This window comes from Peromyscus leucopus, chromosome 2, assembly GCF_004664715.2.
Source record: "Peromyscus leucopus breed LL Stock chromosome 2, UCI_PerLeu_2.1, whole genome shotgun sequence".
Classification (NCBI taxonomy): Eukaryota; Metazoa; Chordata; class Mammalia; order Rodentia; family Cricetidae; genus Peromyscus; species Peromyscus leucopus.
Window position 1 is genome coordinate 43,056,483 of NC_051064.1, and position 6,992 is coordinate 43,063,474.

The 6,992-nt window shown below is 39.2% G+C and overlaps 1 pseudogene; it reads left to right on the plus strand.

Annotated features, from left to right (window-relative positions):
• The first annotated feature begins 2,284 nt into the window (after nucleotides 1-2,284).
• LOC114695457 lies at nucleotides 2,285-6,735 on the plus strand (annotated as a pseudogene).
• The last annotated feature ends 257 nt before the right edge of the window (nucleotides 6,736-6,992 follow it).

The following is a 6,992-nucleotide window of genomic DNA, read 5'->3' on the forward strand; positions in this document are numbered from 1 at the left end:
TTCCTTATTTAAAAGATGTTCCTGACTCAAGGGATTCAGATGCAGAATTTCTAATGATTATCCTACTCTCCTTCAGGAAGACACTTTTAAGGTCCCTGTCTACACGCCGAATCTGAATTGAAGTCAGCCTTCAAAAGTGTCTTCTAAAAGTTCAGTCTTTCTCTCTTCTGTGGCATTGTCCAGCTTTTTGATGAGTTCTAATTTTTGGATACTAGGAGGGGCACTTTCATATAGATCCAATTCACAGTCTCTTTCCTTTAAGTCCTGACTGATGTAGGAAATGGCAAGCTAACACTCCCATTGTACTCATCCTTTTCTCAGCTTTTTCTGCCAAACCAGAGTCCAATCCTTAGTCTTTTGCTCTTCTTTACATGGGCAAGCTATTTCCGACAAAACAGCTCGTTTCACTTGCCTGTCTATTGCCCACAGTAAAGGTTATTTAGCTGCTGCCCCAGCCTGATTACAAAGCTGTCCCATACATGCTACTTTCATAGTTTATAGTACACTGAGATTTTTTGAGAGAAAGTCTATGCTTGTAACAAACCCAATTCATCTACCTTATAACACATAGAAGAAGGCAGCTGCCCCATTCACCTCCCTGCAAGGTTGTGCCATTCTCAGACAGCTCAGCCTTGATTACAAGTCTAAAAAGCCATAGTATGGGACACATAATTGTCACCACAGCAAAGTGCCATACCACATGATGAGATGAAATTATAGCAGGATTGTTTGTGCCCAGCTACCCTCACTTAGGAAGTCTCAGTTGCACACTTTACCACCCATCAGAGAAGTCCCTCAACCGTACTTCTCCAGTTCTTATTTGGTTCTATCATTCTCTATAAAGGGCATCAAGTGTGTTGCTTGAATTCTGCTAGAAGACTTGAACAAATATCGTCTTTCGACTCCATATAAGATATGAGTGGAAGATTAAAGAAACAGTTGGGTGAGCCAATGAGTTAACAGGCCAACTACTGGAGTACAGACAAGGTGTTACTTAAACGAGTGTTAGGTGATCCTAGCATATTTGTACCCCTACAAACCCACAGCAGCTTAGCCAGTGGCTCACAAAAGCTGTGCCTGGGAATACCCTTCCCCACTTGGAGGCAGATCCACCAAAAGTCTCCTACCCTCTAGCAATTGGTCACTGCATGTATAACCTTGAAGAAGGGCCTTGTGAATACTGCCATGTTTTGAGATTCTTGAGTCTTAAAATTTTGTTAGCTTTCTGTCTTATGATCCTCTCTGCTTTCAAAAGAAGTGAATGTTTTAATTCAGAAGAAATAAACACAAACCATAAACACAGTTATGTACTAATAGAAAGTATGTACTGTGTATGTTCATTAAAATGGTATTTATAGTTTCAGTAAACTAGGAACAACCAAATATCTATCCCTAATAGAACTGAAAAATTGAGGTATTTTCATTAAATAGTGTATTTCACAATGCTAGTTACTGCAGCACACAACACCATAGATTTATCCTACAAATACTATATGAGACTGGAGAAAAAATACAAAAGTATATATAATATATTATTGCAATAGCTTAACATTCAAACAAGTAAAGCTAATTGATATGAACAGATGTAGAGTATCATGATCAGGAACAGAAAGCATCTGGGGTTCTCATACTATTCTCTTTCTTGATAAGATTCATTGTTAGTCAGGTGAGCTCACTTTGTAAAAGCCTACCAAGTTCTAAACGTATTACTTACATGACTTCATTTTAAATATAGTTTAAAATAATAAGCTAAACTTTCTCACCTTCTGTTCTGTGACTTCCCACCTTCCCTCCATTAGGAGTCATACCTACTTATGAGCCAAAGAGAAGTTTGCCGAATTGCAGGAATCAAAAACATTCACCATGCCTGTGTACTGCCCGTGATCACCAAAAAGATGAAGAAAGAAAATAAGCTGCTCAGAACAGCTCTAAAATGCATCCTTAAGTCTTGCTTCTATCAATCAACTGGGGAAATAGAGTAAATGTCTATGATCAGAAAAGATGAACAAATTCATCCATACTAAACACATGGTGGTTTAATACCCCCACCACTGCAAACTGGAGTTGTGTGAATCAGCAACCCTACACAGACCCAGAACTACAAAAACAAAACAGAGCCTGGCGTTAGCTTCTATTAGCTTTTAGTGTTTGGAAGCCCAGTCATGTATTTTCCTCTAGTATTTGTAGGATAAATCTATGGTGTTGTATGCTGCAGTAACTAGCATTGTGAAATATACTATTTAATGAAAATACCTCAAATTTTCAGTTCTATTAGGGATAGAACATGTCTAATTCGGCAAACTTCTCTTTGACTCATAAGCAGGTATGAGTCCTAATGGGAGGGAAGGTGGGAAATCACAGAACAGAAGTGATAAAACAATGCTGAATCACACTAGCCACCAGATTAAGAGCAGCTCTTTCCTGGGAAAATCAATAATGCAGAATGGGTAGAGAGCCCCTCCTGTGTTTGTGAGCTGTCTCAGTTAGGGTATCTATTGCTGTGAAGAGACACCATGATTATGCTGCTCTTATAAAAGAAAACATTTAATTGAGGTTGGCTTGCATGTTCAGAGGTTTAGTCTACAATCATCACTGGGGGAAGCATGGTGGTATACAGGCTGACATGGTGCTGGAGAAGGAGCTGAGAGTTCTACATCTGGCAGCAAGAAAATAGAGTGAGCCGCTGGGCCTGGCTTGAGCTTCTGAAACCTCAAAGTCCCTGTCCCCTACTCCCAATGACACACTTCCTCCAGCAAAGCCACACCTACTCCAACAAGACCCCACCTCCTAAAAGTGCTACTACTTAATGAGTCTATGGGAGCTTATTTTTTAGTCAAATCACCACATGCACCAAACCATATGATGGTCCATAGCTGTCCTCTGAATCACTCCTTATACCTTTGTGAGTGTCTAAAAAAATTTCAAAGTAAAGATTGTCAAAATTGCACCAGTATTTTCATCATAATTTTGCATTATACCATTAACATGCTAAACAAAGTAACTAGTTGTGAGGTTTACTTATGGTTTACTTTGTTCAACAATAAATAGCAGTAAGTCTAATTAATATGTAAAAGTATGATGATATTGTATGGCATTAGTAAGTAGAGAAGAAACAAATTAACTCTTCACATCTTCACATATTAATAGACTTCCTTTGACCCGTAACTCCAGGAATACCTATTTAATTGCACAGGCCACACTCAGCGGCCATATGTTTGAGTTGCTTATAATGCCCCCCCCCCCCCCCCCCCATGCTATGCTGACTTCAGTAGTTGAAACTTACTGAGAAATACCAGATAGAATGGGGCTTTAAGCCAAAGCAATAAGTTGTACCTCCTGCGACTTGTCTTTTTACAGACTGACTTCAACTTAGAGTTCACACATCTGGCATGAAATTTCTGTTGTGTGGCTTTTATACCTGCTTCCATACATATCAAAGAGACTTATCACTGACTGGATTATTATGGTTTTCATTCTTAAAGACTGGCTAAATTTAGTTGCTCTTCTTTTTCAAGAAGGCCTTTCAGTTTTCTTTTTAATATTTTATAGTTTTAGAGTTTACTTCCTTAGTTCACACCTTAACCTTTTCAACATTCCTGAGGAGCTGTTCCTTGTTTTTTAAGCATAACAAAGCCTGGATGTGTGGAATCCCAGAGGCGTTTTGATGAGTGCTGCATAAGTCGAGGTCCATTTAGCAAACATGATCTCATGCACTGTCAGCATATGTGTACTCTCTATAATTAAAACGCAATAACAAGAAATGCATGGTAAATGAGTTTTAAACCTCTACTGACATAGGAAAGAACTTTTCCCTTCCAGGGTCAATTGAAACCCATTCCTCACTTATTTTGCCCTTCGTCTTCACGTGGATCTATAAAATACTGAGAAAGGAAATTCCCTTTCTCATTATAGAGCAACATTATAATAAATTAATTCTTTTGTTCAGGCTAAGTACTTTTAAATATTACTATTTCTGAGGCAATCCTCCTTTCATTTACTATACTAGAGACACTTGCAGCCTTATTTAAAATGCATTCATAATATTGTCAAGCACAGGCCAATTATGGCTAAACCAATCACAGTATGGAATTTCTGGAATTAGTATTTGTACACAACGAGAAAAATTTCAGAAATGCTGTGATGCTATCTCAGCATTGAGCGAATCGATGTGCTGTGTCACGTGACCACAAACCCTGAAGATGAACGTAGAAAAACTCAGTTCAAATATTTGGTCGCAAAAAAAAAAAAAAAAAGTAGAATCTAGATATTTTTCTTTGATTAAGGGTGGCATTTGTTCAGCTAAAGCATTTGGATATAGGTAGATTTTCTTCCCTCCTATTGTGTTGACATGGCATTTACAAGTATTTCCTCTGCCACAAACATTTATTGCTGCTAAGGCAATCCATGATCTCGAATAACCTCAGCATAGAATTCATTTACCTCACACTCCTTTTCTTAGTATTAACTGAGAATCACTTTCCTTGCACAAACAGAAGTTTCCATGTTTTTTAATCTATTTTTGACTTTTTAAATTAAAATAGTTTATTTAGTATTTATACATGTACATAATGTATTTTGATCAAATCCATCCCTCATCCCTTCCCTCAAACTCCCCCTACTAGTTTTCCCTCCCAACTTCATGTGCTCTCTTAAAAAAACAAAAGAAAGTAATCATTGAGTACATTTATTGCTGCTTCTGTGTGCATGGGTGTGGGACCACCTACTTGAGTATGACTAGCCTCTCAGGATCCTCACCACTAAAGAAAACTGACATCCCTCTCCAACCAGCCATCAGTTTCCAAGAGCTCCTTAGATATGGGGAGGACTTCATGAGCCCCTCCCCCATCCATATTGGGAATTAGGCTGATTTGATACTGTACAAGTCTTGTATATGCAAATCCCAAGCTGTAAATTCAAGTATGCAACCCTGCCTATTTGTGCTGACAATTTCTATCACCTCTGACTCTACAATCTGTAGGCAGACTTTTCTGTCCTGCCAGCTACTTCCCCCAAAACCACACAGAGACTCAATATTAATTATAAATGCTCAATGAACAGCTTAAATTTGTTTTTAGCTAGCTCTTACAAATTAAATTAACCTATTTCCATTTCATCTATGTGCTGCTCTGGCTCGTTACTTCACCCACATACTTCCCATCCTACATCTCATAACATTTCTTCCTGACTCCAGAGACTCCACCCTTCTTCTGCCTGGCATTCTCTCTTCCCTGAAAATCCTGCCTAGTCATTGGCCAATCAGTTTTTTTTTTTTTTTTTTAAATTAACAACAAGAGCAATACATCTTTACCATGTACAAAAAGATTATTCCACAGTAACAGCCCTTCTACCCACTAGTTTACAATGATTGTTTGGTCCTGGGAAGAGGTGATGTGCTATATGTGTCCCATTTAGAGTTAATCCCCTCATAACATTTTATCCTCAGCCTCTCACCAGTTGTGAGTATCTGTATCTACAGCCTCTCACCAGTTGTGAGTATCTCTATCTACAGCAAAGTGAAGCTTCTCTGATGAAGGTTGAGAGATGCAATAATTGATGGTATAAAGAAATGAAATTAGGAGGAAGTATATTACTATGTCCACTCAGCAGAATAATAATGTTAGGTTCGCCCATCAGGCCTAGTACCAAGCCAGCTATGAGTTTGGCCCCAGTTAATGGTATCAAGAAAGGGTTCCAAACTGTGGAGCAAGCTTTAAATTCATTTATAGATCCATTGGTTTCTTCTATAACATTCATGACACTAGTACTTCTGTAGGCACGCCTTACTGGACTAGTTGTTACTACAGTCTGCAGGGTTCACATCTGGATAAGACTGTTGATAACTTTTCTCTCTGATTACCATGCATAACACCTTCTAGCACTGTGAAAACTAGCTAATGGAGATAAATCCTTCAGGCCAGTACCAGCTTTGGTTTCTCTGTGTCCAAGCATTTGATGTCTTCAGCAACAGGGCCTTATGATCATGTTCTGGAGGGAAACTAAGACCAATAGTGATATCATATAATGTTTGAGGAGTCTATGCCCCATTAACCAACAAGTAGAAAGGAGGCATCCCATGCCTGACATTAGGCTTTTTATTTGGTAGTTTATGGTGTCAGGAAGAGGCATTGTTCCCCTGTAATGTGGTAACTCCACTTAGACTTCTTTCATATGTAGATATGCACATACCTTAGAGAGCTACTGCAGTAGTAAGGTTTCCATGTTGCAAGTCCATAAGCCTTTAGTGTTAGTTACTATTTGCAACATTCCCTCCTCTAAATAAGTGACATCACATGAAAGCAGCTTTGCTTTGAAGGGACTAAAGGAACCACTTCTTTGAAACATTTCTTTGGTGGCTGCACCAGTACGTTGAGCCAGAAGCAGCCACCAGGATAGATGCATTTCTCATGATCTGGTGCCACAAGACCATCATCTTCATGGACACCAAGAAGTAGAGTACTCTGTTGGAGCTGAAGTGAATCATTGAAGGCATCCTGAAGTGGCTGCTGGACAAGCAGTGGCTATACAGAGATGACCAGTTCTTTGATGACTGAAAAATTCTGGGAGAGTCTGGCTTCACTAGCTAGACAGCAGGGCCATAGGCCCCAGTCACAGTGGGCCTGGCTTTCCACCTTTGAAGCCCTGCGCCGTGAGCCCTCCTGCAGCCCCCCAGAGCTTTCTGGTGTGATGAAGCCACAGGATTCTGGAGGCAGTACCAGTAAACAAACTGTGCAGTGAGGGCCCTAGGTCCACCCCTAGAGTCCCATTCCCTCAATAAAAAAATATTTGGCTATCTGAAAAAGAGAAATAGATTAATTTCTAATTAGTGTTATTAGACATTATATGTTACTTACTTTCCATAGGAAGCAATATTTTATGGTTTAACTTTTTGTTTGGCTTTATTTTTGTTTGCTGAGACAGGATTTCTCTTTGTAGCCCTAACTGTTCTGGAACTCAATCTGTAGACCAGGCTGGCCTTTAACTCAGAGATCTGC